Source organism: Lissotriton helveticus, chromosome 1_1 (assembly GCF_964261635.1).
Source record: "Lissotriton helveticus chromosome 1_1, aLisHel1.1, whole genome shotgun sequence".
In the NCBI taxonomy this organism is placed as follows: Eukaryota; Metazoa; Chordata; class Amphibia; order Caudata; family Salamandridae; genus Lissotriton; species Lissotriton helveticus.
Genome location: NC_136057.1, coordinates 564,151,516 through 564,174,833, shown reverse-complemented (window position 1 = coordinate 564,174,833; position 23,318 = coordinate 564,151,516).

Sequence of the window (23,318 nt, the reverse complement as noted above, 5' to 3'; positions counted from 1 at the left end):
ACGAGGGAAGAAGTAAGTATGGTCTTTAGCATAGGTTTAGTTTTTGCCAAGAGTCTACCATAGCTTTCTCTACGTTCTAATGAGCGCAACACCTTAGAATGAATGAGGTCTGGTATCTCTGTCTCAGGACTCAATTACCTAACACCCCGCAAGTGGAGTCTGAAACACTGGAGCTGGATTCTCAGCAGAGGAGGACATCTTCTTGTCAGTGCGTCAGCTGGAGGGTCGGCTTCCACTTGCTGTAGCGAGCTGCGTCGGGCAAGTAGGTCGTCGAACTGCTCCGACCCACCGTTCTTTGCCATAGCAAGTGAAGCTATATTTATACATTGAAGGTGTTTAGGAATGCCATGTTTGCCGTAAAGTTGGGCATATAAACGCCATGAATGAATGCCTAAGGAATAGATGTTCATTGTAAAACTAACTTAGTTCTTGGAGACATCAATATTAAAGCAAGGGGAAGTCCCTAATGGCTTAAGCTGGTTTTCCAAGAAATCGTTGTGACGTTTGGTGATTGGATGGAAGTAGCCATGCCTATATTTGGGTTGCATGGGCTATGCCTAAATAAGGGCTTGATTTCTATGCCTATATAAGGGCAATATGAATTGTACCTAAATAAGGGCATGAATCGGGAAAATCCATTCAGAATCTAAAGCACCATACAACACCCACTCCACTTTCTTATGTACGACGTCTTCTAAATACTAGGTTCTAAACATGTATAAACGTATCTAAAAAGCTATCTATACAAAAAGTGTTTAAAACCCACCCAAAACGCATAAAAATGCATTGGTACTGGTTATACACAAACAAGCATTGGTGCTGTACTCATTCAAAGCAATGTTTCATTCAAAGCAAATAGGTGACATTCAAAAATGCTATCCAAATGAATCATGAAAATACATTAATGAAATGGCTCGTGAATACAGAAGAAACAAGCATTTACAATGCAATGGTTTCGCCTTTGGAAAAGTTAGAGCTATTGGCGACCATAGACAGAGTGGCTGTGTGCAGGGGTGAAAACATAACAAAAGCCTAATTTACAAGTAGATGGTCTTAATTGTCTTTTAAAGACCTGTTAAGTACTCGGGTGCGGCTGTAATTCGGTCGTCGCCAGCCTGCAAAGCTGTGCCAGCCCAGGCTGACACACACGAGGGTGGGGGGAGGGGGGCTGAAGCCCCGTGAGCCCAATGGGTGTTGCGCGCCTTGCTTAGACCCACTTAAAGCCCTGGGTGTGTCCAAAGAGGTTTGTTCGTGTGCTGATACTTTTATATAGAAAATACTACTCAAGTGTGAGTGTTAACACCTGGAGGCTGCGTCACAAATTCATATGCGCTATAGAAGTTTCCAGCCAGGAGCAAGCTTACTGTAGACGAGACCCTTAAAATTGACTGCCTTTCCGCTGACACGTGGCTTTGTATTAGCCCTCCACCACCTGCTGCATAACCAGCATCTTTTCACGCAAAACATGGATTTTTGCTCGCACGGACTCACATGTTAAAGCACCGCACACAGAGTATACAACCTAGTGCTCACGCTGAAAAAGGTCACTGCCACTTTCCTGCTTTTATAAGCGATACGTGGCCAATCAAAGATGGGACACTGTTGACTACTGACAACCTCATGAATGGACTGGGGGTAAGAACGTTGATGCAAGAGCAGCATAAAAGCTTCAATAAGTATTTCGACTGAGTTCTTGCTTAGAGCAGCAGTCATTTCAAGGGGCATGCCGTTTTAAAGATTCCCTAATATGTTGCAAATTTCTACTCGGGGAGATAGCTTGGAAGTAAATTTAAAATGGCTCGTCTGCTCTTCAATGCAAAGCTAAGCCCTCAGATGCTTGAGAACAGTATCCCCTCTTTCATCTGTACCTCACAAAGCTCCTTTCCCGCGTGCAGTCAACTTTCAGCACAAGCATTTGCAATGCAATATGTCTCGCATTAGTTAAAAGCAGAGCTATGAGCTTTGCAAATGTAAAAGTAATGCGGCGAACAAACTACTTTTGTTCCTATTTATTCACTTTTGTAACAGTGGCAGCATGCCGCCGCGCCGCCATTACTACAGAAGTCAATAGATTATTATTTTTAATGTTGTAATGTTGTATTACTTTTACATTTGCAAAGCCAATAGCTCTGCATTTAACTAATGCGGGACCTATTGCATTTCAAATGCTTGCTTTTTTTTAATGCAGGTGAATCTGCTTGAAGTGGGGACTATAGGAGTCCCCACAGGCGGGTACAGTGTTTGCCTACTTCCACCTGTGGAGTACATGGAAACAATGGGCTCGAGTCGGGGGTCCACGCAAGGTGAACCGCGTCCCCCCACTCTTTTCACAGGATGGACGCCGCCCCCCTGCCAAGAAACTGGGCCACACAGAATTATGCTGAAGGTGTCCCGGTGTAAATTTCAGACACCGGGACATGTTCGGCACGTGACGTCACGAGGTCATTTGCATACTATCAGTCCCCCCACTTCTTTTTATAGGACTTGTGCCCTGCAACCAAACCATGTGCACCTTGCACTAAGTGTGCGCACTTCATAGAGAAGCCCTATTAATGCACCCAGAAGGGACGTGAAAATTGTACATTTTCGGAGGAGGCGCATTCACAATTTATTTTCCTTACAGGTCGCGCGAGCAACTCATGACTCTTCCGTAATACGAAAACTCTTCAGGGGCGAAAACAGCCTTTGCCACACGGCGATTTTCTGTAATGCGGCCCCAGGAGGTGCGTTTTTTCTTTTCTATTTACTGCAAACGACATTATAACATTACATATTATGATGCAAATAAAGACAATTAAGAGTTGTAACCTGTGCTTGAAATACAGAGAGAGAACCGCGAAAGGCGCTATCGCACAATATACATGTTGTAAATAAAAGAGGAAACACCCTCTTAAAAGTAGTAAAACTCCGAGAGTATCTGCTGAGATTCGCACACATCAACACTGAGCAAGTTTTCTGCAGTGATGGGGGTTTCAGCTGAAAAAGAATTCCTTCAAAGCAGATCCCACGCCCATGCCTTCGTTTCTAGCAGGCAGCTTCAGGCTAAAACCTTATCGCAACAATAAATAAAATGAGTTAAAACAAGTAACCCTGATCATCAAGAGAGCTGCCAATTTGTGATTTTTTCAGTGTGTGAGGAGGGGTAGGGCGCTTAGTGCCAGCTAAGCGGCAAAGCCGGGGACACTTTTAAATTCAATGTTTCAAAGCTCGCTCTCTCGCACCTCCTAAAATGTAAGCTTTTGAGACTGCGGGAGATGTCCGGGAGGGTTCACACCTGCTAATGGACACCAGCTGAGCACCACCCCAAACAATTAGCCGGAAATCTTCTCTCTGCAGGGGTTTCCAGCTAATTTTTGCAGATGTGCGATACCCGTGACCCGTATATAATGTGACACACAGTGGCAACCGTGTGAGTTGGAAGGTCTGTAACATAACAAATATTTGCATGCCAAAACTTTACCAATGGAGAAATTCACTTAATGATGAAAAAAAACATGGTGATGAAAGTAGAAAAAAAAACATTCTAGAAAAACGCAGTCTTTAGAAGCATTCATTGTACTCACCTGTTGCACAGGAGGGCCTTGAGCAAATATATCTTCTTTCTGCTTACAAAGAAGTCCCTCGATTGCAAACCAGTCCTTCCTCGTGCTGAAGACAGCGAGGGAAGAATGCTGAGCAGGAGACGTTCGTGAAGGACAGAAGCCTTGGAGATTGGGGGGTGGTTTTGAAAAGAGAAAAAACAAGGACTTATTGCACATGCACGAATGCGCACTAAAAAAGGCTGCAGCTGGGGAGCACAAGCCTTGGAGATTGGGGTGTGGTTTTGAAAAGAGAAAAAACAAGGACTTATTGCACATGCACGAATGCGCACTAAAAAAGGCTGCAGCTGGGGAGCACAACTGGTAATGGTGGTAACGCTGCCGCGGGAGTTTCAAACTGAATGAAAAATTACTTTGTGCGCAAGCGTGAAATGACACGCATGCGCACTAAAATGGCAGTACAGGGGGAGATCGAAAATACCTGGATTTACAAAAAAGGGCATCCTGCGTATGCGCTTACTGATACGCATGCGCACAAACGAGGGGGAAGATCAGCCAAATGGGAAGATCGAAACTACGTACACCGGCGCATCAAATGTATTCGAGCTCGAAATAGCGAGCATCGAGCATTGTGAACAAAATAAACAAGTCAGGTCCCGGGCCGCGCTGTGATTGGCTGACGTCACGGGGGTGTCCCGGGCCGGCAGCCAATCACAGCGCGGCCCGGGAATGACGTCACGGGGGTGTCCCGGGCCGGCAGCCAATCGCAGCGCGGCCCGGGACAAAGGGGCGGGGCTTAAAAAAAGCACCAGAAACGCCCCCGAATCGCGTTTTCGTGAGAAAGCGCGATTGACAGCCTCTGCCTCCCAATAGCTAGCCTCCATTTATGGAGCTAGCCAATTGGAAACAGAGGCTGTCCTAACCTCACTATTAAAAACAACAGATTTCGATCTGGGAGGGGCTTCGCCCCTCGCCAGGTTACGAAACCTAAAAAGCCGAAACCATTTCATGTTATATTACAAATAACTGTTGGTATGAGGACAAGGTCAAATATTGTCTCTGGAAGTTATTCAAAGAATTCTAGTTCTCTATGAATAGTTCTACTTTAAGCAGATTACATTGTGCCAAAAAATGAAAAATACAAATTTGGAAACATTAATAATCATAGAAAAGTTAGAACTATGTTTTGAAAAAATGAAGGTCGAATTCATAGTCTCTCAGAACACTGTGTGCCAAATCAAATGTCAGTGATATTGTTTAGAGAAAACTTCAAATCTTCTAAGTCTGTAATGAATTTGTCTACCATTGTAGGTGAGAGTTGGATTACCTTGTTAAGAAGATCAACCGTTCATAGATGTGAAGCATCGCTGCCAGCATTGGTCGCATTAGTAGTGTTCGTAGTGGATGGTACCTGTGCGCCTGTTTCCTCTCGTACCTCACCGTTAGCATTTTGCATCTGTGAGAGCTCAATGAATGCCGTCATTACTGGTTCAAGCAAAGTATCAACATCCGTAGGCATGACTGATGGGAGTGTCAGACATGCTTCTAGCATGCATTCTTCTCCACATAGCAGGCAGCGCAGAACAGGTAAGATGTAATCTTGCCAAATTGGTCTGAATTATAGAAACCAGGTGGTATTTAATTCTCTTAGACGAGGTAGTCGGAAAATGTGGACGATGCGCTCACGACACTTCATCGCCAGTAGAGGTGTCTCCATGGTGAACTGGGTGTCGCTTGTGGATTGACTTGCCATATCGCAGCAGTAGGAGCAAAAATAGTATCCCTGCAGCGAGTCTCAAAACTGAGAGGCAATCCGCCAAACACAGAGTGCATGAAGTTTGGAAATGTTCCTAGGACTGTTTCAAAAGGTGCTAACAGTCCAGAAAATACTGTCTTAAATACATGTACAATACCACTCGTATCAGACATGTTTAAGATACGACTTACCATTTCTGAGAAATGTATAGGGCAATTTGTAGTTAAGAGGGCATGTATCTCCGCAGAAGTCCTTGCGACTTGCATATCATAGGTTTCTTTGGCCGAGGTCAGTGGCACAGTTTTCTGTAAAAGAATGGCTTTCATTCTGCTTAAAGTATCAATTTGTATAGAAGAGATGTTCAGTGAAGGCCACAACGGCGACTCCCGGTCTGTCTTGGTTTTTGGAAACAATACTTGCATACAGCAAGTGACCCTGGCTGACACAGTTACTAGATAGGGTAAACCTGGCAACTTGCCACAGCGGCTGTGATCGTTCAACATAATGTATCTTCCATTTGAAAGTTGTCCGAAAAGTGAATCAATCACCGCAGCCGGAGAACCTTGCAGGTAGCGCGATAAGTTGTTAGAGGAACCATCGCAGGCCCTGTGTAAATTAATACCCTGGCAAAGGAGAGAACCGCTTAGAGGGTTTTCACAATTTTTACCACTAAGAAACACTTCTCTTCCCTAACTTCAACATCTGTGTGTGTACGGTAATTCCCAGGATGTATTGATGTAATCTTTACCCAACCTTTCATATGTGCCTGCTGGTATGTGTTTTAGGAAATATTGAAAATGGAAAATTGTTACAGGCAGAGTGATCGTTCCATGTATAATCCATTCTGTGGCTGGCTTTTCAGCCCCAGTAAATGACAATCTTTCCAGTTTTTCAATGCTCAGCTCCGTATAGTCTGCTCCCCTCTGTACCAGTTTGATCTGTTTATCAGTAAGATTGAATTCTGAAAACAGTGACATAGTATTGATTAAACGCCAAGGCACATAGCCTGAACGTAGGTTTTGTAACGTCCAGCCTAATAGCATGATAGAACGTAATTGCGACTGACCAAGTTGCAACATGACCGAGTCCTGTTCCATGATGTCTATGGGAGAGGATACTATGCTGTCCAAAGAATGTATCCTGAATGACAGAGTCGTTAACCCTTTGTCAACCACATAGAGAGTTTTCTCTAAATTAATACTATCAATTTCTCGTATTCTTTCTGCAGTCTCTGCTTGTGTAATCTTCCATGCTTCATTATCAGCAGCATAGATACCGGCATATATAAAACGTTTATGATGGAGATTTCCTGGTCCTAGCAAGAATTCCCTAAGATACGCGCCAACCTTAAGTAAAGATAAGTGTTGTTTAAACATCCTTTAGTGTAGCTCTATGTAGCCAATCAAGGCACAGTTTCCCTACACTGTATGTTATTACTATTCCTGGATGCTGTCGCTGAACATATCTTGGATCTGGCCTAGTGAATGTGAACCCCTGTGATTTGTTCAGGAATCTATCTTGACAGTTGTTTGTGTCTGTGGGCCAGATTAACCATTTTTTCCAATCTGGATCTGTTCTGTTGTGGTGCAAAATAATATGTACGTCGACCTCCCCCTCTGAAGTGTTATCTCTAACAGGTGTAGGTGTAGGTATGGACGGATTGTTTAGGTCTTTTATCTTGGCTAACCCAAGACAAGATGTCTGTTGGACAGTGTCATTCAAAAACATAATTTTCTCTGGGAGTATGCAGGCTCTAAATAAAGCTTCTATCCCCTTCACTTGCCAATCTTTTGTGTCCCAGACAGTTTTTTTCTCAATGTTGTCTTTCCAAAAGCCGAAACCTAGTGAAGACAGCTGAGCATAAAAGGCTGCAGAATACATTTGCTTGGTATTTGTCAACATACTTTTAATTCCTGTCTTATTAACATTTTTAAAGTAAAATGATTCTGGATTGGAAACATTAAAACCTGAAAAGTATGGAAATTTTCCCAAAAATGTTTTTGAACTACCCTTTGGTGGCGTAGGACAATGTTCCCATTGGTTATACATCAATACATTTCTAGGTTTTGCAGATTTGTGCAAGAAATGATGACCATGGTGATTATAACAATACATTTGTTCATAATCTGATGAACCGTCTAAGTATTCATGATTTGTAAATACAGCAGATATTTCTAAGTCTGACATCATATTACTAACAGTCTCGAAGTCCCAATCATCAGAAAAGGTACTAGATGAAATAAAGTAATTCAAGGAAATCTGGAACTGGTGTGTAATCTTCAATAGCTCCGCAGGGCCAAAAATGTCATAATCAGTTCTATCCCTAGCTATACACCCTGGTTCAGGAACGACTGTGATTTTCACTGATGACAAGTCTCTTTGTTCACAAGGTATGATTTGTATGGCTTGAGGAGTAAGTTGATGTTCTTACTTACTGTGCCCATTTTTACATATCTTATTTTATCAGCATTCCCAAAATTATTACCAGAGTCAACCAAAGTAGAAGAAAAAGCACACCCAACACAATCCAAAGTTCAATCATTGGTGAAACCAGATAAGTCTTTTCCAAGTGATGAAAAAGTTCTGTTGCTTGTTCTTTCGAAGTTCTTTTTACTAGCGTCATTTCAAGTTCGCTGGGATCCTCAGAAAATGTATCAAAGTTAATGAAATAGCCAGAGGCAGTTATGTCAATTGTTGGGATTGCATCCGGATTCGCTGAAATAGATGGAACCACTTGATACATTTGTGCAGTCTGATGTTACTTCGTTGTAGACAGGTGTTTCTTGACAAACTGTTATTTGGGTCTCAAGAGGTACAAGTTCCATAACTTTGTTGCCTAGACCTTCATTTCGCACTGCAGATTCTTCAAAGGTGATGAGTCTCTCAGTTTGAACCTCTTGGATAGTAGCTAGATTAAGGCGTCTGCTACATTGACGGAGTCCACTTGGACGACTGCTTATGATCAGCCACATGACGTGGTTTGACCAGGTCGATTGACACAAACCTGTTCTCCTTTTTACCAGCAAGGGCAATACTGTTCTTGATCCGTGGATTGATAGTACAGGTACTGGTTGTCTGTAAGAAGGTCCCAAATTCCTTCTTGTCTGTGATCTTCTCTCTGACTGGATCCCCAAGCTTAGGAATCCAGACAGGCCTTGCTGGGATCGTTGGTTTCTCTTCAGTGGTGGTTGACTTCAGGAACACGTTACTTTGTTTCATTCTTATTTCATTTAAGTCCTGTAAAACAGCTGCACGTTCTTTGATATCAAAGGGTTCTTGGTCTACCACTGAAGTCTGACAATCGAGTTCCGATACTAACATTCTGGTCCCAAAAAGGGACTTCATATGGAGTGATACCCCCTAGGGAACTACTTGGCAGATTGTTAAGACTAAGTTGGACACGTATTCGATGTTTGACCCACCCGTCACCCGAGCCTAATACCCTAGCTGTTATAGATTGCTTTATGTCCCTATTTTTTCTCCCCACAACCGAATTTCCCTCAGGATGGAATGGAATAGAATACCGCAATGCAACGCCCAATTTGGCCATGGCCTTCTTGTAAGCTCAAGAGCTAAACGCAGGACCCTGGTCAGAATGTAGCATGCCGACTGCGTATGTGCCGATAAAGACTCGCAAATCTTTTATAACAGTTTGAGCGTCAGCCGAGTGGTGAGGCCACATCCAAATGAATCTTGAGCACAAATCCACTGCGACCATGATATATTTATAGTTACCATTCCTCTGTGAGGGACCGCAGTGATCCAGGTAAACGCAAGCTAATGGTTTATCTGAAATTAACAGGGGCGTCTGCGCAGGACGTTTCACTGTAGAGACTTTCATCTTTTGGCAGATTTCACATTCCAAAACATAGTTTCTGGTTTGTTTCCTCATGCGCCGCCACCAGTATCTCTGTTTTAATAATGATACTGTGGCGGAAACACCTGCATGTGCAGAGGCAAGCCCTTCATGTGCTGCTAAAATTAGTCCTAATCTATGTTCCACTCCAGGGATTCGAGCAAACTGAACATTTGTTTGCGTCAGTTATATACGAGTATTTGAGTGGAAAGCCTGTTTTACCACTGTCCTTGCTTAAAGCATTGACAGCTAGCATTATTTTGCTGTCTATTTTCGTTTTTGATTGAGTGATTGCAGCTACTGAAGCCATTTGCACAGCTGCCTTCGCAGCTTCATCAGCCAATGAATTCCCTTCAACGTGAATGCCATCACGTTGATGACTCAGCGTATGTATCACGTAAGTGTTTTGTAGTCCTTTTCGTAACTTAACTACTTGTGCCCAAATCATTTTATGCTTAATTGTGCCACCTTTTGCATTTTTGTAATCGTTTTGAATACAGTATTGCAAGTATTCATTGTAAGATTTAACACAATAATACGAATCGCACACTATGAGTGTGGGGAATTCACGGTCCGTATTCTCAATTGCCATCTTGAATGCTTGTAGTTCTGAGCAATCTCCTAGAGATTGTGTTTTAGTGACCATTGGTCTGAATTTGCCATCGCGCTGACCTTTAACCATCGCGCACACCGCACTATAGGCATGTTTACCCCCCGTAGTGGGTTGAGCTGAACCGTCAGTAAAAATGATACATTCATACTGCTCTTGAGGCAGAATTTCAGTAGGCAGAGGACATTCTTGTTCGTATTGTAGAAATGCTTGTGTTTTCAAATGAGGGTCAAACACGTATTCAACGTCTGTTGCAGCGAGAGAATTAACCCATTGTATCCATCTCGGATGTAAAGCTTTAGCATTCGGAATGCTCGCTTTTGTCACCGCCTCTAAGGCAGGTACAGGTGTAACAACCATAATGAGCTTACCCTGTGTGAGGGCTCACTCTTTTGCTACTGCAGTTTGAACTGCTGTCAGAATTTTTCTGTTGAAGTGAATTTTGTTTTTGCTTCTGTGTACAAATGTGATTTGTAAACTATTGGTACTTTTTCACCTTCGTTAAAAGTTAAGTATGTGAATCCGCAATGTCGGGGAATGATTTGGATCACTAAGTTGCGTACATTTAGGGTGTTTGCAAATGTTTTGTTGCTAATATGTCTGTTTGCAATGAACGCATAATTTCTGTGTGTTTTTGTGTCCAATTAACTGTTTTGAAAACAGGTTTGATTAGTTCATAGAGAGGTTTAACACTTTCTGCGTAATTTAGAATGTATGTTCTTTTAAAATTTAAGAAACCTAGAATCAACTCCAAGTTTTTCAGCGTTTTTGGAGGTTGGAGCAGCGCACATTTCTCTAGAAAGTTTGCTGCCAGGCTTTTGCCTTCACTTGAAAGTTCATATCCTAGAAAGAGGACGTTTAAATGGGTAATTCTAATTTTTTTTTAAATGGATTTGTACCCTTCAGAGGCGAATCCCAATATAATTGTATTCACCCTATTCAAGTGCCTATCCAAGTCATCGTCTGTTAGATAGATGTCATCCACATATGATGATGCTTCATCATCATAAGTTTGTGGTCACTCTGTTACCCTAAGTGGGAATAACCCAGGACAATTCTTGAATCCCTGTGGGAGATGACAGAAGTGATCATGTGTCCCCATAATTGAGAAAGCGGTCAAGTACCTACTTTCTAGTGCAATGTTTTGACAGATTTATTTTTTAGAAATATCTAATATATGGGCATATTACCAAGATGAAGCGATATTTATCGCTTAACACGGTTAGCGGCAATATTATTATCGCCGAACTCCGCCGATTTTTATCGCAGATAAACCTTGTTATTATCAAGGTTTATCTCAAAAGCAATAAAAATCGGCCTTAATGCGTGAATTTCGCTGAAAAGTCAGCGATATTCATGCATTACCGAGCTAATGCTCTTAGCCATGTTATCCACCCACCATTGGATAACATGGCTAAGAACTGCTCTGGGCAGGCGTTAGCTTTTGGAGATATTCCCGCTTAGCGCGAATATTTCCAAAAGTACGCCTTTGTAGATAATAGGAGATAGCGATGTTAGCGACTGTTTACAGTCGCTAACATCTTGGCCCGCCCACTTTGCATGTCATTAGCGATAAATATCGCTGACATGCAAAGTGGGCCCCAAGATGATCGCTATCTCCTACTAGCTGTCGCTAACTGGTGTTAGCGACAGCTAGGTAATAGGGCGATAAAATTATCGCCGCTTTAGCGGGAACAATTCCCGCTAAAGCGGCGATAAGGCCCTTGGTAATATGCCCCATGGTTTTCTATTTTTTATACACAATGTTATTCATTAATGCTGCACTGTGCGCCTTTTGAACTGCAAAAGTTTTGCAACAAGAGTTTAGATGTCTGTAATCCAATACTAGACGATATGTATTGTCTGGTTTGGAGGCAGGAAACAAAGGATTGTTCATTGACGAGGTGCATGTTTCAATCATACCTTGGTATTCAAGTTGATTTAATATCTCCCTGACCTATTTTTTAGCTTCTTGCTTAACTGGATTCTGCTTTTGTATAGTTGGTTGATTTTTCAACTGGATTTTATGGTGAGGAGAATCTTCATCCCATCCTACATGATTTTTATATAATGCAGAAGCTTGAGCCACTCCCCATTTCCTAACACAACAATGATGGACAGAATGTGGATCAATGTCACACATTCACCCCAGTCCAAAGATCTGGGCCCAAATCCATCGTTTTTCCACTCCACACCACCCTGGGTTAGACAATGGCGATATGCAAATCAGCGCTGACCCTGTGCCCCATGGGAACAGTCCAGTCCGAACTACAAAAGCCATGTCCTTCCCAGAACGGAAACAAGCATCCGAGGACCGGCCCGGTTTCGAGGTAACACCTCTCATCAGCCCGGCTAGCTTGATTCCAGTGGTGTGGAGTGCCTGGGACTCACGTCTGAGCATCCCCAGTACACCTAGAGCGGTAATTGCAAACACAACAATGATGGACAGAATGTGGATCAATGTCACACATTTCCTGGCATAAGTATATTTTAAATGAATTGGAATGTGGTTGGAGAAGGCTGGCATAATGATGTCTTCACCATGTGGGCACTCCCTGACAAATTGTGGTGGCCAGTCTTTTTCAGCTAGAAGAATGTCATAACCCTTAGAGAGTCGCTCCCAAAAGAGTGCTCTTATCTTTCTTGGTATGTCTCCCTCCATCCAGAGTGTTATTTCATATAACTTATGTGGACAACTAACCCTGGTATCTGCAGTTTCAACTTGAATGAATTAATTCAAGTCCACTGTCTCCAGATGATCCTTAAAGTTCTTGCGAGATATGGTGACTTCTACTGCGCTGTCTAACATTGTCTGAGCCCATTCCCCGTTCTTGAGTTGGGTCCTCAAGATCCTCGGCATGTCTGATTTTTAGACCTGCTACCTTCTTTTTGGTGAATTGAGGTTTCTTGTTTTTCTGAACGTGTTGATCGTCTTTGGACTTCGCGCGTTCTTCCTTGTTTTCTGTCCATCCTCTTCTTTCGGATTTCTGTGACGAAGTCTGAAAGATACGAGAGGAATGTGTATCAGTATCTTGATATCTATAAGGCTTTCTCAAATTATCCCTAATCCTGAGGTTATACCTCCTTTCATAGGGCTCCATTTGTGGAGACCTACCTCTGGATTGAGAACGCTTCTCTTTAGATGTTTGTTTAGTGTTTTCCCACTTTTTTTTAGAAGGAGTAGGAGTGTTTTTCATAAAGATATTTAACTATATGATTCTATTACATTTTGTATATTAGTAAGTAATTGTTCATCCGACATTGCTTCACTGTCAGGGTCAGGTCTGTAGCTGGCTAAAGCCAGCCATGCTACTCCTGGTCTATCTAGTGGACCGAGCCTGGTAATGTGATTTTTATGTTTTAGGGCACCTTTAAACCACAGCGCATGCACCTGGTAAGTTAGTATAATTTCTATATCCTTGAAAGGAATGTATTCCGTTGGTGGTTCATCTTCTTTGTAGAAGTGAAACACATGTGTTACTGGATTTGCTTCAGGGAAGACTATCCATGAATATAATACCTTTGTCTGGTGATATACATGTGCCTCTACCACAAAAACTATCCTAGCACCTCTCTATGTTAGGCCATGGTTTATAAGTTTTTTAGTGATGGCTTTCCTTAAATTTATAGGAATGATTATAGCATCATCGTCGGTTTCTTGGAAACCTGTTATGTTAAAAGCTGCCAGATCAGCCGCAGCTTCACCATTCTCGGTGATGTTGTCGGTATCCGTCATTTTGTTGATTGAAAGTTTGCAAACAAATATAAGGTGCACAATATTATGGAACACTGTATCCTTCAACGTCGAACAAACCAAAAACTAATACATAGGATTTTCGTCCTACTCAGCTATGGCGGGTTTTATCCTTTTACCCATTCCAGACGTCTATTGGAGTATTACGGAAAAAGGGTCTCTGAGAAAAGCACAACTGAGTTACTTTAGTATCTAGCATTAAATTAGTGCCTTACCAAATGTTGAGTGCCATGTAGTGTAGTTCTTATATTCTTATATTCCCAAAAGGGTCTGTGCATTGGAATAATATAACCTATAGATATGACGTAGGACTTAGGTCAGTAGATTTCTATTGAATATACTAAACTTAATTGGGAATGCCAGCTAGCTCAGAGGTCACTAGAAACTTTCTCGAATTCACAAGAAGGGATTCGTTTCTGACAACCGCATAAACATGACAACTTTGTTTCCCTAGGACTGGAATAACTATCTTCAGAGTTGTGGAAACAATAGTTAAGTATTTCCCTCAGTCAATCGTGCATGCTTCGTTTCTACAGAGTTTGCAGAGAAATAGTGAGACAGGCATTTTCAATAAAAGGTTTATTGAACAGTCTTCTTTCTCATGCAAGAGAGGTGAACTGCTACAATTGTTAGACAGAATGCAAAGTATAATGCGTACAGCGAGAATAGTATTATAAAATACTGTGATTGCATTGTATGGTTTCGAAGCCTTATAAAAATGCATACATAAAAAACATAGGCTAAAATGTTCAACTGGTGCTTCTAAATTATGCCTACCCCAATGTACCTAACCTAGGTCTAGTATGAGGGAAGAAGTAAGTATGGTCTTTAGCATAGGTTTCGTTTTTGGCAAGAATCTACCAAAGGTTTCTCTAGGTTCTAATCAGCTCCCTACCTTAGAATGAAGGAGGGCTGGTATCTCTGTCTCGGGACTCGATTTCCCAACACCCCGCAAGGGAAGTCAGAAACACTGGAGCTGGATTTACAGCAGAGGAGTATAGCTTCTTGTCAGTGCGTCAGCTGGAGGGTCGGCTTCCTACAGCACTTGCCCTAGCGAGTTGCATCGGGCAAGTAGGTCGTCAACTGCTCCGAACCACCGAGCTTTGCCATAGCAAGTGAAGGTATATTTATACCTTGAAGGTGTTTAGGAATGCCATGTTTGACGTAAAGTCAGGCATATGAATGTCATGAATTACTCTCTAAGGAATAGATGTTCATTGTAAAACTAACTGAGTTCTTAGAGAAATCACTATTCAAGCAAGGGGAAGTCCCTAACGGCTTAAGCTCGTTTTCCAAGAAATCGTTGTAACGTTTGGTGAACGGATGGAAGTATGGAAGTAGCCATGCCTGTATGTGGGTTGCACGGGCTATGCCTAAATAAGGGCTAGATTTCTATGCCTATATAAGGGCAACGTGAATTGTACCTATATAAGGGCAAAATCCATTCGGAATCTAAAATGCCATACAACAGTGGGGCCGCGTTTGTGTTTCAGCGCTTGTATATTTTGTAACTGAGTCTTTTCTAAGCCTAATTAACCCCACTGTGTGTGTTGAACAAGCACTATGGATAATGCTTGGTACTTGGATCAATGGAGTAAGAGCAATTAAATCTATGAAGAACAAAAGGCCCTCCTTAATAGAAATAAACATGACACTAAACGACCAGAATACAAATAAATACTAGCTAAAAAGTGAGGGCTTGCTTAAGTTTCGCTGAGTAATGTTATCAGAACTAGTCAAAGCTATGTAGAAGGGAAAGTTGTAAATATGTACTACAGCTGCCTCCCCAGAAAGCGCAGCTTGACTGTTAATCTGAAGAACACTCCAAGGTGCACCCTTGGTTAACTGTGCGGCATTTCAGGCATACGTACCTGCCCCTCTAGGAACTATAGCCATCTTTCAGACTGTCATCAGTCGCTCGTTGTTACAGCCATACTATTGGGCCAGCACCAACGCAGACATCTTTAAGTCGCACACAGAGAAGCCGGGTTTTCCTTCGGGCGTGTCCATTACACGTTTGTTACAGTGGCTTATAATAAAAGAGCAGTGAGCTCGAGATAGTCCTGTTTACTCCTATAATTGGTCATAAATCCTGTCTCTCCTCTTTTTCTCATTGAACACAAGTTTGCTTTCACTACCTCTAATATGTCTGCCATATATAAATATTTCGCTTCGTCTAATGCTTGAATTTATCATCACCAAGTGATGGAAATAGAAATAGAAAACAGACTAAGTAATGGGCCCTAGTTCTAGCAAATAGGAGAGCCCAGTTTTTTGCCGTCACTTGCGCCCGTGGGGCATAGCAGGCTCTGATTGACCCACATTTCGTCTGCTCCCATTGGACGTAGCTCAGGCAGTTGGCAGGCTCTGATTGGCTGTAGCTTTGACAGCTCGTAGGTTAGTGTTATGGGCGAAAATATAGGTTGATGACTGGTGATTTTCTAAAAGTGCTTCCAGGGATCCAATTACGGTGCATGCAGTCGTGGCTTCTTATAAACAAGCATTGCCATAGCCAATAGGTCTCACCTTTGGAACCTTATAAGTGTATAGCCATGCAACAGTTGATGTTGTTTCACCAAGGATATTGTGCTGCATAACTAAATACTTATAAGGTCCCAAAAGCGAGACCTATTGGCTATGCCAATGCTTGTTTTATTTATTATGGAGGGTGGCCTGTAGTTCAGTAGGAGCCTAGTTGTTCCTTTGTAAGTAATTTGTCATCTTTTATAAAGGAAACAGGTTGCACAGTTCACTGCCTTTTCTCCAACTTTTGAAATTGATTAATTTGCAATATTTATTTAATTCACTAGCCCAGTAGTCTGCCAATACTATTGACCTTTTGGCCAATAGGCCCAGAGCTACTCATGGGTGCAGGGGTGCATGAAACAATTCTTTCTGTGATGTCTGTGTTGTTTTTGTAGTATTTACATTTTTTTGTGTGTGTTGAATTTAAATATCCTTTAGGGCATGAATAGCGTTGGATTGAATTGCAAAATGTGGTTGGGGGGGTATTTCACTTATTTCATGTGTGTTAATTAAATGTCTTTGCTGAATGTGTGTGGTTGTTGTGTAACTTGCAAACCTTTTTTGCCCTGTGGATTTTCATTTTGCATTGTTGCATTAGAGCTGTGTTGTATAGCATGCCTCCTTTGTCTGGTCATATAGGCCTGCTTGAGTTCATTTTCCAGGCCTCCTGCTTGTTGTGAGTGCCCATGTGGCCAGTGGCCATTTTGTGGTCGTAGTTAGTGTGTTGCTTTTGCCAGCTCATAGGCCTGCATGTCTTTCCTTTGTTCCTCTTGGCTTACTGCTTCCATCCACATTGCCAGTTCCAGCTCCCTGAATGCTGCATCCCAGGTGATGCACAATGCCAAACAGCTTCCATACATTACATTTGCATTTTTGTTTTTCTTCTTCTTCTTTCCTGTCCTTCCTGAGTATACACAGTACACCATGAAATCCCTTGCTGTCAAAGTCTCATAAATGGCTACACTGTTATATTTTGTGATTAACTGACTCTGAGTTAATAAAATGTAATAATAACACACCCTAAGTTATATATTATATTTGTTTGTTTGTACTAGTAGTAATTGAACCACAACAATAAATGTCATGTTTCAGTGGTGTTCTTCTTGCTTCTTTGCTTTTAGGTACACAAAAAAGGAGGAGGCTTCATTATCAGTGCTCACCCATTTTACTGCCAGACAGAAGTCCTGCTGCACATGACGTCATATGACGTGTGACCCCAGAAATCACTTCAATTTGTGCCACTGTGTGGTGCTGACATCTGAAGGAGATGACCCCAAAGAAAGGTACCAGGTCCTCCAGTACCAAAAAAGTTGCCAGCGAGAAGAAGGAACTGCCACTTACCAAGAATGGTGTGCCGCCCAAGATCTTTTTTGGGAAACCAAAAATTGCGCCTGCAGATGAGTTGTCTGGGGGCAAAGCTGGGAGCAGCAACCCCGCATAAGTGGACCTGCTCCACCAACCTAGGCCCAAGCCCATGTCTGTCTCAGAGGCAGCCAGTCTAATCACCACAACGCCAATGAGCAGTGATGTTAAAATTGACTTATCGTTATCGCAAAGTAGTGCCCAATCAATGTAGAAAACTCAGATAAGTGGACAACAACAGCCACAACCGTAGTTGTTCTCCCAAAGTTGGGGCAGTTCAGGAAATCAATCGTTCTGCATAGGAAGAAGAAGAGCAAGGTACTCATTCAGAAGATCCATTGTCTTCCAGATCCCCTGCAAGGAAAAGGAGGGTTAGTCCATCAAGTTCTTCTGCAAGTCCCCCTTCTGATGATCTAGATGCCACTTGGAAACCACCATCTCAGTCTGAGAGTGAGACACGCCATGAGACAAGGCTAGTGAAAAGGAAGATTCCAGAAAGCCCTAGAGTTATGGAGGTAGATGTAGAAGAGGAGGATGATGATGATGATGACGAGCCAGTCATCATAGACATTAGTCCTGCTTCAGTGGAGACCGGCATTGCCCCATCTGAAATTGCTGTGAAGGATGTGGCGTGGATACCACCAACACAGATAACACCACCTCCAGCTTCCATATTTGCAATTGCAAAGGCCAAGCAGTGACCTACATCCAGGACAAATACCACAATAGAAGTAGGTACTGCAGAGAGTCAAACTCCACAGCCACCTACCAGTTCATCCGGCATTAAAAGTGGCACCAACAGCTCCAGAAAGTTCAGCTTCCCAGTTTTGGACTTCTTTTCAGTTAACAGTAAGGAGGTGATCATTGCGATATGCTTCATTTGTGGACAAGGTGTTAGTCGGGGTAAGCTTGGTCCAAACTATGGGACCAGAGGCCAAACAACCCATCTGAAAAAACAGCACTTGATCCAGTGGAAGGCGCACCTTTGCAGCCACAAACCTTCACCCATTGTTGTTGGTGGGGAGGAAGGAGCAGAACATCCGATCACGGTGGAAGGTGAACAAGAGGAAGATATTTTCTCTGGTACACAAAGTAGCCCTGTCCCCAACAGTGCCGTGGTACCAGCCAGATCAGCATTCAGCAACATCGCAGTGGCAAAAGGGTAGGAGTCAGGCTGAGACACCAAGGGGTCCCAGGCAAGAGAGTGCTGCAATGAAACATGTGTTGAGCCTAACAACATCTGGCATCAAGAAGGTGTAATAAAAAACAAGGATATGGAGGGTCAAGGGGAATATTTAATGACCTGTCTGCTCACTCCCCTGTGGTTAGGACATGAAACACAAAAAAGAGCAGAACAGGTCAAGGAGTGGTGTGTAACTAAACCAGTCACTCAGGGCCAGTAGGGTATGAACGCAAACTAGTGTCGTTTAGAATTATTGGAAAACAGAACGCTAGAACAATTCCCCTCAGACCACCCATTCGGTGGAGTTCACATCACATGGGAATTGCTGATCAATCCAGAACACATCCAGCCATGTAGTGCCGGTGTGAAACTAGACGTCAGAAAACTAGCCATGATGTTTTCCATAGAGTGGACTAACATTAATGTGCAGTGCGAAAATAATAGTGAAGGATAAAATTAGCTACACAGATTCTAAAAGGACGTATATATAGAAAACTGTGTGACAAAGATTAAAACCACGCCTGGTAGGAAGACTACCTTGTGGCGCTGTGCAAATTGGTCAACATGTTTCAGCTCTAGGGGCATTGCCCCAGCTTTCTTCAGGACCTACAAAATAGACCAGCTACTGCAACTTATAACTATAATGAGTATATTAAATGAAAGAATTGACAAAGGTTTACTGTTAGACTGATACATATCTACCAGCAACTTCAAAGTTTGAACGTCCACTGGAGAGGAAGCATGTCTTCTTCCCAGCTTTGTGTGGGTGAAGGCCTCACCTCACCCGGCGACTGCTCGGGATTATGAGGCCCCGCTCTGTCCGTCGGTGCCCCTATCCATATGCCAAGCGGTCGTGGAGGTCGACCGCTTGGCATATGGATAGGGGCACCGACGGACAGAGCGGGGCCTCATAATCCCGAGCAGTCGCCGGGTGAGGTGAGGCCTTCACCCACACAAAGCTGGGAAGAAGACATGCTTCCTCTCCAGTGGACGTTCAAACTTTGAAGTTGCTGGTAGATATGTATCAGTCTAACAGTAAACCTTTGTCAATTCTTTCATTTAATATACTCATTATAGTTATAAGTTGCAGTAGCTGGTCTATTTTGTAGGTCCTGAAGAAAGCTGGGGCAATGCCCCTAGAGCTGAAACATGTTGACCAATTTGCACAGCGCCACAAGGTAGTCTTCCTACCAGGCGTGGTTTTAATCTTTGTCACACAGTTTTCTATATATACGTCCTTTTAGAATCTGTGTAGCTAATTTTATCCTTCACTATTATTTTCGCACTGCACATTAATGTTAGTCCACTCTATGGAAAACATCATGGCTAGTTTTCTGACGTCTAGTTTCACACCGGCACTACATGGCTGGATGTGTTCTGGATTGATCAGCAATTCCCATGTGATGTGAACTCCACCGAATAAGTGGTCTGAGGGGAATTGTTCTAGCGTTCTGTTTTCCAATAATTCTAAACGACACTAGTTTGCGTTCATACCCTACTGGCCCTGAGTGACTGGTTTAGTTACACACCACTCCTTGACCTGTTCTGCTCTTTTTTGTGTTTCATCAAGAAGGTGTAACCTGCATCAGTGGCAGTAGAAAAGAAAAAATCCAGGCTACCATTGTCAGCATGTTTAGGTCAGAGGGGCAGTATGAACGCAGCCACCCAATGGCATGTTTGTACAATGCGGAGCTGGCTGGTGGAACGGTTCGGATTTCTTGAATTTGTGACAGCCATCTACTCAAAATGGAATTTCCCAGCCAGTCCTATTTTGCCAGAGTTGCTGTTCCGGCACTAGATCACGACATGCTGGAATAGCTTGGACTATGGAAATGTACCCCCGTGAGGGAACACTGGTGCAGGGTCACCCTCTCGTCCACGGGTCCAAAGACTAACAAAGGAGAGATCGGCACTGGAGTGAAGTAAAGCAAACCAAGTTTATGAATCACTCATGAGTGGGACCGCATCCAAACAACACCCTAAAGTGTTATGGGAGGAAGTACCTTGAATACAAAAACCATCATCCTTATATACTGTTGTTGCAGTGTAATGGCATGGGAAGGAAAACTGGACGAAACAAGTTAGAGGCAAACAAGGGCAGATGGATGACCAGGTGGTCATGAGATGAGGAGGGGCAGTAAGGAATGTTTATGGCGGCAATAAGCAATCGTTTGATAACATCTGAGACCAGGTGCACCGGCAGCTGCAGTCCCCCAGCACATACATCAGATTGACCATGTCTTAGAGGTCAGATAAAGAAAAGGACAGAGGCTGGGTGGAAATGCAAACAACAGAGAACAAAATGAATATGACAGAAACTAAATGGATGCAACAGTCAAAATGGCTGCTGCTTATGCTAACATAGAATTTGCACTTTTCCACAGACGACCCTTTCAGCATAAGACAGTTTTTGTCCCTTCTAAAGGGCATAGCATATATCCTCAGTATCTATTGCAATAAGTCCATATATTTCTCATTCCACTGCTAGATGGGCATTTATGTTTTTGACATCCTCTCTAGACAAAACGCAGGCAGTACAGACAGAAGTACAGAGAGAACAGAGCATCGGTCCACAATGAATACACAAACAACAAGAGAAGATAATAGCTATTAATATGAACAGGACTGATAATACTTTCAAACTCCAAACTGAAAGTAAGTCCCAAAACCACCCCGTTCAAGTCCATGTTCCTTGGTCTTAATGTATTTGGGTGTCTATCTTGTGTAGTTTGAAGATGGCTGCATAGATAGATGGTGAATTGTCCGGTATAAAAACACAGCAGCTGGATCCGATGAGACGGCACGCTCCACCTCGGTCAGCTAGAATAACATCTAAAACAAGTCTATTGCGGATTGATTCTTGTTCTTCCGTCAAGTTTCCTAAGGCTGCAATTATACGGGTGAGGCAACGGACCAGCTTGGCTTGCTGTTTTGTACTGGGCCAGCAAAGAAGAAAAATCCTTTATTAAAGTCTGTATATTGCTCCCATGTGGTCTCTGTCTGGTCGACTACTGAGACATCGGTGGCACGTTTCCCCTACTACCAAAGTGGTGATTGAACAATTGCAAATCTAAGTGGTATGTTGGGGGAGCTAGAAACACAGGTGGTAGAAGAAAAGCAATATAACAGGTAGCAGATCAGCCTGAAGTTAGGAACGAGTATGCCTTAGCTCCACAAACAAAATAAGTATGACGTGATGCGAGGATGCTGCTTCGGCCCCTCATGTACATTTGCAACACTGTAGTACAATTACTGTGATCCATTAGCATGTTGCCTGTACTCTTTACACAGAGGGGACCAGTAGTCAGAACAACAGAGATAACAGGTGGCCAATTTTCTTTAGCCGATCTAGAGTTTGGATGCACATATTTTGTTGCTGCATTTCCTCTACTATATTCTTCCATCTTCAAGACGGTCCCCTTTAGTTGTGGGTCCCCATCTTCGTTGGGATAGCATACTTTATTCAGTTTGGCGTTGAGGTCACCCACATCCCATGTTTCTGAGAGGTTAGATTTATAGGAAGCATATAGTAGCTTAAACCAAGCTTGGCATGAGCCATTGTGAGAAAATGGCAGTGGTGGCAATGGGATTCCTCTTATGATCTGGTGAGGAGGAATCTTGCCACAAACCCAACAGTTAGTAGCATTACTTAGCTGGTGTGTCTGATGCAACATTTGAAGAAATGAATTGTTTCTCAGATTTTGCCGGTACCCCTGTTCATATTGCAGCAAATCTAAATGATGGTGTTCCTTTGTAGTAGGTGATATAGCAGTAATGTTGAGCAAGGAAGCCCCAGGCATTACTTCCTCCACTACCCACATTACAGTAGCGATAGGAGCAGCAGTTAAAGTCAAACCAAGGATGCAAAGTGTACAGCCATTACACATTGCCACAGCAATCCCCTTCTTCTCCCTAGGGGTGATCATCTTTCGGCAAATGGTAAGAAAGGTAGCACTGAGGCCAATCCCTTCACTTGTCTTGTTTTGCTCTGGAGAACCTTTCTTCCTGGTTTGGAGTAGGTACCTGTATGTACCAGAGATAATGTGATCTGGAAAAACGTCCTCAGTTCTTTTAGGTGATGCAGCTCGAACCATCTCTGTGACCAAGATGTCGCAGTGATCTTTCAACACAGTATGATCCACTAAGGCAAGTAGAACTTTCTTGAAGTAGGTGGCATGCGTCCAATTTTTAATGTTGGTCACTCGGACTGCAATTCGGGTGGCAAGGAGGACCTGTTCGGGCCCCTTCCAGTGAGGTTCCAGAGAACTTGTTTGCTGGATGACTTTCATCATTACGAAGTCTCCCGGACGCAAGTCATGTCCATCACCTTGCGACCTGTCCGGGAGAGCTTCTTAAACCTTCTGATGAATGGAAAGTAAACTGTCAGTCAACTGAGACAGATAATCACTCATTAATGTGTGAGGCACATCGTGTATGGGGCGAGGCTTAGGAACTCCCCAAATATTCATGGGACTGCCAAACACAACCTCATATGGGGTAAGCCCAGAGCATGCATGAGGTATTGATCTGATGGAAAGCAGTGCTAAGGGCAATGCATCAGGCCACTTTAAAGAAGTGGAAGCCTGGGAGGCGCTAGGGGGCGCACAGCGGAATGGCTGTGTAAAACCACAGCTCCGCCGGACGTCCGACATCCATCCACAAAACACACTGCTAATCCGGCCAAGCACGTCCAACGACCACTGATTTATGGAGCGGAACATACCGTGCTTCA